The sequence below is a fragment of the Equus asinus genome, chromosome 5, assembly GCF_041296235.1.
Source record: "Equus asinus isolate D_3611 breed Donkey chromosome 5, EquAss-T2T_v2, whole genome shotgun sequence".
Classification (NCBI taxonomy): Eukaryota; Metazoa; Chordata; class Mammalia; order Perissodactyla; family Equidae; genus Equus; species Equus asinus.
Genome location: NC_091794.1, coordinates 45340691 through 45353755, shown reverse-complemented (window position 1 = coordinate 45353755; position 13065 = coordinate 45340691). Strand labels below are relative to the sequence as shown.

General features: G+C 35.7%; 1 protein-coding gene across 9 annotated transcripts in view; it reads left to right on the top strand.

Annotated features, from left to right (window-relative positions):
• NAALADL2 (N-acetylated alpha-linked acidic dipeptidase like 2) overlaps positions 1-13065 on the top strand; it is a 1281993-nt gene that overhangs the window by 460847 nt on the left and 808081 nt on the right. Inside the window, exon 2 of one of the 9 annotated variants that reach the window (XM_070509421.1) lies at positions 2993-3058. The exons of the other annotated variants lie outside the window; for them this stretch is intronic. The gene's annotated coding sequence lies outside the window, so the exon portion shown is untranslated. The remainder of the gene's footprint in view (positions 1-2992; positions 3059-13065) is intronic. 9 annotated transcript variants of the gene reach the window in all.

Below are 13065 nucleotides of genomic sequence, written 5' to 3'. Positions count from 1 at the left end.
TCTAAAGTACTGGGAGTTAAGACTTCAACATATGAAGTTGGGGGGACACAATTCCATCCATAACAAAGAGTTTTTGTTGAATGAATAAGGGAATGTTATTTTGAACTATTACAGCACTGTTTTGTATTACAGTAATTTGCACACTTTTTTATCTTCATTACAAGGTTGTAAATATCTTGAGGGGAAAATTATAGCTCTATATCCATTACAGAATACATCTTCAAGAAGTGATTATTTGACTACAAAAAAAAAAAGCAACGCTTTCAGTTTCCATTTAACACTCTCTGGTCAATTTTACTTGTATTTGGCATGAAAGAAGAGTGAATTAAACAATAGTTTTAGAAGAAAGAATTATTAATTTAAAGTATTGACATAAAACTATATGGTTTAGTCAGTCATTAAAATTGAGGGTAATATCTGATTTCAATGAGTTGTATGTGTTTTCATCAAGTTTATTTTTTAGATGGTTATTTTTGTGTAAGATTACTGTTATAGCTCCAATTGATATTTATTAAGATATCTAAATTTGAAAAGTCTATTTCATTTAATTATGCTTGTAGGAAAAAGTGTTATTAAGTTAACGTCTCTTTTGCCTACTTGAAGAACTTATTTTAGGTTTAATTTGCATGTCCAAAACCTAAATAGGAATGCTCTAACCTGTACTCAAGTAATTTGGATCACCCAGTGAATTTCTTTGTAATGACACACAGAAAAAATAGTATCAAAAATATGTATGCATTAAGATATATTTAATTTGCCAATGACCTAACTTTGTCATAGATGTATTCACAGGTTTTGTCTAATTGATTGAATCACAAAGAATAAAATGAAATATGTGGAAATGTAGCTTTTTTTATTGCATATTTGCTGAAGCATTGCTTTAAGAGCATACCAATGACTGTTGAATGTCATGTCAAGCAATTCCATACTCATCCCTTATTGGTATTTTTCAGGGTTATTTATAAAATAACTTCACTGAAATAATTGAAAATATCTGCTTTATATTGTCCAGTTAAATTATAGCTTTTGAAGGATGAATGTTTTCTGAGTCTTTTAGCCTTTGGCCCTGCGTTGTTTATTTGTTTATTCGTTTGTTAATTTAGTCAGTTGTTCAACAAACCTTTACCAAGGGCCTCCCAGTTTCAAGCAATGCCCTTATTAGCTGTATGACCAGGGCAAATCACTGAACCCTTAATCTGTTTGTTTTGTCCCCTGTTAAATGGGGATGCTAATGCTTTCTATAGCTGTTGAGGCTATTGAATGAGTTAATATTGTGACAACTCCTAGAACTGGGCTGGACACATAATAGGGATAACACCAATTGTTATTTTTCCTTCCTCCCAATCTGGCTCACAGCATCTACTGGGTTTTTTTTTTAATTTTTTTTTAAGATTGGCACCTGGGCTAACAACTGTTGCCAATCTTCCTTTTTCTTTTCAAAGATTGGCACCTGGGCTAACAACTGTTGCCAATCTTTTTTTTTTTTTCCTCCTCTATCTCCCCAAACCCCCGTCCTGTACACAGTTGCATATCTTAGTTGCATGTCCTTCTAGTTGTGGGATGTGGGACGCCGCCTCAACGTGGCCTTACGAGCAGTGCCATGTCCGCATCCAGGATCCGAACCCTGGGCCGCAGCAGCGGAGTGCACAAACTTAACCACTCAGCCACAGAGCCGGCACCAGCATCTACTGTTTTACTTGTGATTGTCTGGAATTTAAATTATAGCAATAGAATTTTAGAACTTTAAAGTTGAGGATATTTTGGCAATAATATTTTTCCTCTTCCTCATTTTTGAGAACTTGAAAATGGAGCTAACCTATTCAGGAGATACTATTGTTCAATGAGAGGACATTTATTTGATTTAATCCATGTATTTCTCTTGATCATTACATCCATTGGTAGGGTGGTGGGAGAGAAAGAGAGGGAAAGAGAGGAGAGAAAGAGAAAGAGGCAAAAAATTTACGATATATTGGCATCATTTTTCCTGGGACTTTTTTGGTGTGGTCAGATGTTTAATTATTCAGGCTTTAGGCTTTTTCTTTTCCCTTTCTCTTTGTTAAAAAAAAAGACTTTAATTTTCAAAATAGACATCATTTTTGAAATTTTGCTAATTTGGTAAATTATGGAAACTTGCTTTACAGTCACTTTGGTTTTAGTGAATTAATTGCCCTTTAAAAGAAAAGTATTTGCCAGTTTCCTTCAGAGCTGGTGCACTAGCATCAGGTTGCCATCTGCCTCTACTTAATATAGGAATCATGCTATGGTACTAAGCTGGGAAAACAGACTGCATGGCAGCATCCTGGGTTCTATTCCCACTGCCTTTCCCAGTGACTTAAATGCTCTCTCAAGCTGACTTGGCATCTCTGCTTCTGTCATCTCCATCGCTAGCTGAGGTTAATAATATTTGTTCACTATGACAGTAATAACGTTAATAGGATAACTAATAATTTCTATATTCATTGGAATAAGTCCTAAAAGGCATCGATATGGGCTACACTGTTTCCAATCATTTTGCAGGTAAGACAGCATTGTTGTGTCAGGCAGAATTCTAAAATGTCCCCCCAGATTCCTGACTCCTGGTGTACATATTTTGAATAATCCTCTCCCCTTAAGTGTGGACAGAACCTTTGAATAGATGGGATAGTTACTTCCTTGATTAGAGTACGTTATATAACAATTGGTCATGAGATAGTCACTACTGTGATTATATGATGTTATCTGGAGGGAGAATGAGAATCAGAGAGAGGCTTTCCTGCTGTCCTGGAAGAAAGCAAACAACCATGTTGTGAGCTGCCTATGGGGGCCATGTGGTAAGGAAATGTGGACAGCTTCTAGTTGCTGACATCAATACTTGGCTGACAGCTAACAAAAAATAGGGGATCTCAGTCCTATAACCACAAGGAACTAAATTCTGCCAACCAGCTGAATTAACTTGGAAGAGGACTCCTAGCTCCAAATGAGAACCTCAGTGTGTCTAACACCTTGATTGCAGGTTTATGAGACCCTGAGGGGGAGGATCAAGCTAAGCAAAGCTCAGATTTTTGACCCAAGAAAACAGGTAATAAATATGTTGTTTTAATTTGCTAAGTTTGTTGTAATGTGTTATGCAACAATAAAAAACTAATACAATTGTGTAGCATAAATATGATAAGCATAGGTCATCCTATACTTTTATACTTAATTTGATTCATGCATTGTTTTTCTTTTTTGCAATTTGTATTCTATAAAGTATGAAAAGAAGAGCTTTTCTTATTTTTTGAAGGATTTTTTTAAAATTTTGCAAAATGACTAGTCATAATATTTTAAAACCATCTTATAGCTTTTGAACATAATTTATAGCAGGATAGTCTTCTTGTACTTTATGAAGTACTAGAAGCAATTGAGCCTATGCATTGTACTTTAATTATATTCACAACTATTTGTTTTAGTACAACTCCTGTTTGTTAAGGATGTCTTCTTGTATGTATAGTCTTGTGTTTCTGGAAGAGAGTTATGAGGAAGTAGGGTTTCCTACGTGTTTGCCTTGATTCAGTAACTGAACTATTGCTGATTATGAAAGCAGCCACTTGAGCTGAGTATGACTATTGGTCTTAACTTGTTACAATATGATACTAATAAGACCAAGCCCTTATGTGTATGCCAATTAGATTTGCTTACCCTATTATAGGATCAAGGGTGTGGATAACTACACTCAAACTCCACTCTCTGTCTTAGGAAATTCCCCAATAGTGTGCACTCATTAAATGGCATGTCAGTGTCATAGTCCTAAATGAAGTATAGCAAATCATTGTTAGAGGCCCACAGAAATTCAGTGTTTGACACTGACATGTTTTAATTCCTTCCCTAGTCCCAATGAAGACATAAAAACAAACAAATATTAATAACCCAGGTTTTACATTTCTCACTTCAGTTGAAGTCCAGGATGTGGCAAGAATCCTTGAAGGGTCCATCAGATATTGCTTTCATTTGTTCGGGGATTTATGCCAACTCCCAACTGTGAAAATTACCAAAATCTTGAGGCAGCCATCCAGAAATGTTCACCTTGATAATTCTGTTCCGGAAGTCAAGCAAGCGTGCATGAGATTGGAGGCAATTTTGTAGACAGCACGTTAGACTACCAGGCCAAATAGGATGTAAAGAAAGAAGTTTTAATCAGCTCTGGGACAAGCTTCTGAATAGACAAACAGTTTTATTGCTCTTCCAGAATTTTTATGCTTTTACCAAATTGTGACCAAAAAGATAAAAGTAGAGACTGTGAGTTCCAAGTGGTCAGGGACCATGCCAATTGTTTTCATTTTTGTATTCCCAGGACTGGGGACAGTTCTGGAATATATAGGTGTCATTAAATATTTATTGAGCAAAAAAACTAAATTATACCACTGGCTCCTTTTCAAATGCGATAGCTGATAGAACACAATGTAAAGATGTTGGCTGATAGTTGCATTGTGACAATTCTTCTGTATTGTGGCGTAATTTTATCTAAGAAGTATGTTTACATCTACCCTATTAAAAGTATTCTGGTAGATTTGAAGAGGATGAAAGATTATGTAAATGAAACAAAAATTATGCTTTTCCCTAAACAGCCAAGCTTCGGTATTGCTTCTGTTAATCCTTTCTGTTCTTCCAGGCCATTCCACCTCTGACTGGATGTTTATTCTCCTCCTCTCAGCCCTGGCTACTCCTTGGTTTGCTTCGGAAGCCTGTAGAATAAGGTTGAGCAGTAAATAACACAGGCTTTGCCAGTAGCAGCTCTAGACCTTTGAAGAGAGATTTGTACATGTGCCAGAGTGTGTCTATGGTTCCTGCCTTGGACACCAATCGTTAAAAAAATAATAATCTGTTACTTTTAAAGTACTAAATGAAAAAAAGTTCTATATTAAAAAAATAAATTACTAAATGACTTCTTTATTTTTAGGGGAATGATTTATTTATTTATTTATTTATTTATTTGGCATTTAGTTAGCCCTGTCATTTGCAAACCTAAATAACCAACTAGACAAATACTTAGACTGACTAGAACAAAATAAGCTCTGTTAACAAACATGATGGCACTTTTTCCAGTAGCTATTTGAAGAAGCTTAAGAGGACACTGAATGATTTGGAGTATGCTTATTTGACATTGCTAGATATATGAATCAATTATTTTTCCAGAAAAGTATGTAACATAAGTCTATATACAGACACAGATGATCAACAGATTCAGTTTCTTTTAAATCCAGTTGTAATTTTTTAAAAATTCTTTAACCCGCATTCACTGATAATTCTCGCTAGCGTTAAAATCTAGGGAGGAAAGAATCTATATGTGACTATTGCTGCTGCCTAATAAAATATGCAATTAAACTTATAGGTCTTATAGACCTAATTTATATATTGATTTGCTCGTGACATTTTTTGCCTGTGACATTTCACACCCCAGTTTTCTTCTCTTTCTCTCCCTCTGTCTCTCTTTAACCATTGCTTTAATCCATACTTCTCTGTTTTCCAAAGTGTTGCTTTCCCATGTAACTATGAGAAAGAAACAGCCGTGATTTAAGATGCCAACTTTTCTATTAACATCAATTGTCTCAATAACAACTTTGAATCATGTTTTAAATAAATGTGTTATGACTATGATTGCATTATTATTGAGTGTGATTGGATAAGAGACTTAGGGAGAGTGATAGATTTTAAAGGCTTTGAATTTAATCATGAAACTTTCATCCTCTTCCCTTTTTGTTTCAAAGTTGGAAATACTAAGCTATCATGAAGGATGAGAAAGGTACAAAATAACTTTCCTCTTCCTCCTTCTCCTTCGCCTTTTTTTCCTTCCTTTCATTCCTGCTCCTCTGTCTTCCCCCTATTGTTTCTTTTCTGTAATAGTATGGATTTTGGGAAATATTAATCAATGATTGACATGAACAATATTATTAAGTTCTTCTTTGTTCAACTTACTCTCATTACTTCTCTATTTCTCTTCTTTTTCTTCTGTGTATAACAAATTCTGTGTGTACCTGTGTGGGTAGGCTGAAAGTTTGGTGAACAGGAAGTGAAAAGGGAAGAGAATGGAAAGTTGCGGGGGCATCTGTAGGAAGGGAATGTGGGAAAGCCTTCCTTGAGACTGTGGGACAGAGCTCCAAAGTGGACATGCTAAATCAGGACAGTACAAAGCATGGATCCTTGATGGTGGACCATGATGAATTTAATGATTAGTTCTAAAAATTCTAAAATATGAATATGTTTATAGAGAGATGATTTTCCTAGTCATATGTGTAGGGAAGAACTCAATCTTCCTTCTGTGCTTTTCCTTTACTCTCACACTGATCCGACACTTGCTACACTTCCAACACAAGATATGTGGGGATTTTTCCCCACAATAAGCAATTTTCTGTGACATCAGCCGCATGTCCTACAATTTAACTCAAATCTGATACTATCTATTTGGAGACAGTGTCAGATCCCACAAGTTCAGGGCTCAGTTCCACAAGGCTGCTTCCCATCCCTCTACTTCAGATTCCAATCCCAAGTCCAAGTTATTACCTGTGATTCTAACCAAGTCAGAGATTCCCATGACCCCCTCCTTGGGTTTGATTAACTTGCTAGAGCAGCTCACAGAACTCAGGAAAACAGTTAATTGCCATTTATCAGTTTATTATAGAAGGATATGATAAAGGATACAGTTGAACATCCAATTGGAAGAGATGTATACGGCAAGGCATGTGGGAAGGGGCCTGGGATGTCCATGCCCTCTCCAGGTGTGACACTTTCCTAGCCCCTCCATATTTTCACCAACCCCAAAGCTCTCCAAAACCCCACACTCTTGGGATTTTTATAGAGGCTTCATCATCCCAAGCCTTCTCTTCTCTCTGTAGAATGGAGGGGAGCTGGAAATTCCAAGCTGCTGGTCATGGCTTGGTCTTTCTGGTAACCAGCTCCCATCCAGGAGCTTTTAGGAGTCCACCAAGAGTCCCCTCATAGCAAAAAAAGACTGCTGTTACCCAAGAAATTCCAAGGGATTTAGGAACTCTGTATCAGGACCTGGGGCCAAAGACCGAATATTAGAACAAAAGATGCTCCTAGTGCTCTTATTCACTTAGGAAATTATAAGGAATTTTAAGAACTCTGTGAGAGGAACCCAGAGGCAAAAACCATTATATAGGGGCTGGCCCTGTGGCCTAGTGGTTAAATTTGGCATGCTCCACTTTGGTGGCCCAGGTTCACTTCCAGGGTGCAGACCTATACCACTCATCAGTCGCCATGCTATGGTGGCAACCCACATACAAAATAGAGGAAGAATGGCACAGATGGGAGCTCAGCACAAATCTCCCTCAGGAAAAAAAACAAAACAAAACAAGAAAAGAAGTATAGTTTCTTCTATATCTCATAGCATATTTTGGTTATATTTTTGTATAATCAAATTTTAGATCCCTTCAAAATTTATATATACCTCTAGTATGGAATCTTTTAAAATATGTGACCATTTATACACCTACCACGTCTGAATAAATGAATCTGTTCTTTATGCTCTACTTGGCATAGTGAGTTAATAACACCAATATGTAAAGAGAGTGCAATCTTATTTAATGTAAAATTTAGACTCCATAAAAAATATAGTATATAGTATAGGAGAAAATTAATACAAGACCAAAAAAGTAGGATAAAAATTAATCACACATATTTGTAACAAGATGGAATTTTTAAAAAATAAGTTTTTCTCTAATTATAAAAGCAACATATGCTCATTAAAGGAAGTTTGAAAATGGTAAATGTATAAGGAATAAATAATCCAATCACCTAGTTTTATCATTATTAACATTTGTATATTTATATATATGAATATATATTTATATATTTTTATATATTCTCAATCTTTCTTGGCATAGCTGTCCATCCTTCTAAGTTATTTTATATTTGTTTATTTTTATATTCATATGTATTAGTTATCACATTCTTCACACACTGTATTTGTGTTTGTGTCTGTGAATACTTTTTAGTATGATTTCTGTTAGGGGAGGAGTTGGGAGCAGGTAGAAGTAAGAAAAACACACAGCAAATAAGAGCTCAAAAGAGTTTGGATCCCAGATGAACTTTTATTGGATCTGTGATCTTCATCAAGTTGCTTAACCTTTTTCTGCTTCAATTTCTTCATCTGTAAGTAGTGTGGTTGTAGAGATTAAATGAAATGGTAAATTTAAATGATGCAGCTCAATAGCTGATACATAATCATTTAAAGCTCCTTATTGTTTTTATTATCAATAACAATGGAATGATGGATATCACAGTCAAATCATCCTCTTTTAAGAAGAAACAGGATGCAAGAAACTTTGCATTAAAGACAACTGTAAATGAGGTTATTTAACAGAAACTTCTTTTGTATATATGCCAGCTTGCCTGTGAAAAGAGAAAATAATTAATAAAATTATTAAAAGATGATTACTTTTTTTCCTCAAGACTCAAGTTTTGGGCTTTAGCAGATTTTTTCCTCAATGGAAGAGAGATAAGTTCCATTATGAATCCACAGCTCATAAAGCCTTGGGTATTCCATTTGAGTGATCATTATGGCCTTTTCATCATGCGTCATAAGTATCTTGGGGAGTCATCTCCATCCCTTTTCATGGAAGACAAAGTAGCGTGGTAACAGCATAGCGAGAAGATTGCTGGCCTCAAATCCTAGTGGTATGACCTTGGGATGCTTATTAAACATCTTAGCTAAAGCCTTAACTTCCTCTGTAGAATCAACAATACCCTAAAATTTTATTGGGAAAATAAATGAAATAATGTAGTAAAAATAATATACTATCAGTTATGGAGCACTTTACTGCTAACTTGCTGGGCCTCCCAAACATGGGAGTTTGTCTGAATCGCTGTTCAGCTGATATTGATTTTTCATATATATATATGAAGTTGTCTTTAATGCAAAGCTTTATACAAATATATAGTGGTAGGCTTGTGGTAGGCTTATGGTAGAAAAAGCTGAGATCTAAGGTCAAGGAATAAGGATTTGGTGTTAACAGAACAGGAGGGCAATGGAGATATTATAAGGAAACTGCTGCAGAGTGGTTGACAAATTTTGTACAAAATACTTTTTCTAAGAAACCTCTAATGGAATAAATTTCAGCTTGATTTAAGGCTGTGAGACTCTTTTTTTTTTTAGGTGAAGTCATTTATTTAACTCCAGTGTATAAGATAAAGGCCTCTCACCTGCCCCAGCTTTCTTCCCTCCCCACCCTCATCCTGTACCAGGATGAAAGGCCAGGGGATCTATAGAACTTAGGTAAAGAATACTGGCCCAGAATAATCCAATTTTACTTGGAAGATAGTTACCACCTATAACCAAGGATAATAATAAAAATATTTAACCACTAATAGGGCATGAGCACTGACTGCTCAGAATATACACCAGCTCTGAACATCTTTAACGCTCTGCTGGTGTTCAGCCTTGCCTATAAACAAGGACTTTACTCCTGGAATATTAAAATGATTTCATTATCTATGGTCAAAACATTAGATTTCTCTGAAATATTAGGAGACAAGCAAAGCTTATTTAACAGTTATACAGTTTTAGTACGTGCCAAGCTGTTTTAAATGCTTTATATGTATTAATTCACATAATCTTCACAACCATCCTATAAGGTAGGTACTGTTATTACTCCATTTTACAGATGAGGAAACTGAGGTATAGAGAAAGCTGAAATACAGAGCAGGGAATAAACTCACACAAGGACGTACTAGTAAGTGGAGGACTCAGAATTTAAACTATGAAGTTGGTTTTAGAATTCAGACTCTTAACACTATCCTATGCTATGTTTTAGCATCAAACATGCTAGTCTGTTTAAAAAATATGGTGGTGTTGAAAATTACTCTGCTGTCTCTTTGGCTTACATATTATTTAAAATTATTTAGTCAAGTTTCATGTCAGTTTTTAATTATTTATTTTTGGTTGAAGGACTTGAAGAGAGGCCTGAGGCCTACAAGTTGATGAAGATCTCAGCAGAAGCAAAATAATTTGTGTAGAGCTTACTCCCTCTTTTCTATAACTTAATGTTTTAAAAGGAATGTTTGTTGTTAGAGGTTCATAGTTAACAGAATGTCTATTGCAAAGTATAGGAAGTCACTTGCTGATTGCTACTTTATTGGTATACATGGCAATGGACAAGGAAAATCTGTTAATTTTAATTTTTAAATTTTGATTAACTGTGCCCTGTTAGGACAGAATATAGAAAGACATAAGGTTTCCTATAGGCAAAGGTGTCAGACAAGGGTGCATCTTATCTACCTATCTATTTAATCTGTACCCGGAACATATCATGCAAAAATTGGGCCAAACTCAGCTAAAGGAGAAGTGAAAATTGGTAAAAGAAATATCAACAATCTAAGATATGCAGATGACAGCATCTTACTGGCGATCAGCAGCAATGACTTGAAAGGAGTTCTGATGAAAGTGGAAGAGGAAAATGCCAAAGCAGAACTGCTTTTAAACATCAAGAAGACGAAAATCATGACCATCGAAGAAATACACAACTTTCATGTAAACAATGAAGATGTTGAAATTATTAAATATTTTCTCTACCTTGGTTCAGTCATCAATTTAAATGGAGACTGCAGCCAAGAAATCAAGAGAAGACTGAGACTAGGAAGGGCAGCAATGAAAGAATTAGGAAAGATCATCGAGTGTAAGGAAGTGTCATTAGAGACCAAGGCCAAGATTATCCACACCCTCGTATTCCCATTACTATGTACGAGTGCAAAAGCTGGACAGTGAAGAGGGCTGACAGGGAAAACACTGATTCATTTGAAATATGGTGTTGGAGGAGAGGTCTACGGATACCCTAAACTGCCAGAAAGATGAACAAGTGGATCCTGGAGCAAATTAAGCCTGAACTGTCCCTGGAAGCAAAAATGATAAAACTGAGATTGTCCTACTTTGGGCATAGCATGAGAAGGCAGTGGTCTTTGAAAAAGACAATAATGCTGGGAAAAGTAGAAGGCAGCAGGAAAAGAGGAAGACCAAATATGGGATGGATTGACTCCATAAAGGAGACTATAGGCATGAGTGCATAGAAGCTCAGTAGGGCTATTGGGGACAGGACATTGGGGACATCACTCATTCATAGACTTGCCAGGAGTCTGAACCTACTTGATGGCATGTAACAATAACAAATGCCCTGTTAATACTTATTATAAATATATGTTTTCCCAATAATAGCAAAAATGCATTGTCATCATAAACTTTGGAAGGTGGATTCATTTTTCCTAAGATGGCCAAGATAAAAGCTTTAAAAACTATCATTAGTATTTAAGTATAATTTAACATTTAAGTATAATTTAACATTTAAGTGTAAATTGTCCTAGAATATTATTAGACTCCATTATACCAATAATTCAGAAAAGGAATCAATTACATTTTAGAATCCAAGAGGCTTAAGGAGACCCGAGAAATGATACAGTAGTTTCCCTGGAGGTACCTGTATTTAATATATTTCATGCAGGTAAATGTTTAATTTATTTTAAAAAGAAATATTAACCAGAAAATGTTTGATGATAAATAATTTCACTTTCTCTCTATCTCTATGACTCAGGAAATAATTCACGTAGTTGATTAGAATATTTTTTCTTTTATTTCTTTTGGGTGAAAAGAGACAGAAAGGGAGAATTACAATCTCTCAGAAGAGATGTTGCCTATTTAATCCATAAAAGAAAAAGTATGTCTTGAGACAGTTTCAAAGACATTCTTCAGAATGTCTTAGTAAATTGGTTTTGGTTCTCTTGACCTTTTCTTGTAGCTCTTATTTTCTTCAAAGAATTTTTATGCTCTCCTCTGGAGTCCTCTAAATTTTTCTTATTTGTTCTAATCTGTATATTCTTCAACTGATCACAGTATTGTAAGAAAAGACTTAGCAGTACCTACTGTGATTGAAATTTTGCTTTTGTCTTATACAAGCTGTTTAAAAATTATATAAATATATAAATGCATAATGATATAGCCATTTATTCCAGCCAATTTAAATAAATTTTCTTATCTAAAAACAAAGAAAAATGTCCCAAAGTTAATGAATAGGAATGATATAGAGTGTTATATGTATCATGCCATTGGAAAAATGCTCATATTATTATTGAATAGATGCATTTACTGGCATTTGGGATTCTGTAAATCTTAATTATGCAATGCTTTGCCACTAACATTCAACAGTATCCATCATTTTACATCCCTGATAAAAATCGTTCAGGGGCTGTCACCGTGCGCCAGTGGGTAATTTCACACACTCTGCTTTGATGGCCCAGGGGTTCACTGGTTTGGATTCTGAGCATGGACATGGCACCACTCATCAGGACATGCTGAGGTGGTGTCCCACATAGCACAACAGAGGCACTCACAACTAAAATATATAACTATGTACTGGGGGGGATTTGAGGGGAAGAAGAAGAAGAAAAGGAAGAAAAGAAGATTGGAAACACATGTTAGCTCAGGTGCCAATCTTTAAAAAAAAATCTTTCAATGGCCTCCTGTTACCTTCAGGATGATGTCTAAACTCTTCACAGCCCAGGAAGCCCTTTATGATTTGACTTCCTGTGGCCAATTTGGCTTTATGTATGGTCACTATCCCACTTCCTGGAGTCAGGCTTATTCTCTGAGTCCACAGACTAGAATGGCTGTTCAATTCTTATAGTTTAGTTGCTGCTTTCTTTTGGAAGCCTCTGATCTCTACAGACTGTCCTAGCATAGCTTTGTCATAGCACGTATCACTGCGTCTAGTTCCCATTTGGTTATCTGCCTCTTCAGAAGATCTTTAAGATTCTCGAGGGCAGTGACTGTTTTATTTGTAGTAGTATTCCTGGAACTTAGTATAATATGTGTCATATAAAAGAAATTTGTTGATTGGATGTATGAGTTAAAAAATGATGATAATAATGGTAACCCAAAGTATTGAGAGATCATGAAATATTTTCCAAATCAAAAAGGAAAGATAAGGGACTGGCCCAGTGGCCTAGTGGTTAAGTTCAGTGTGCTCCACTTTGGCAGCCCAGGTTCAGTTCCCAAGCACGGACCTACACCACTTGTTGGCAGTCATACCGTGGTGGCAACCCACA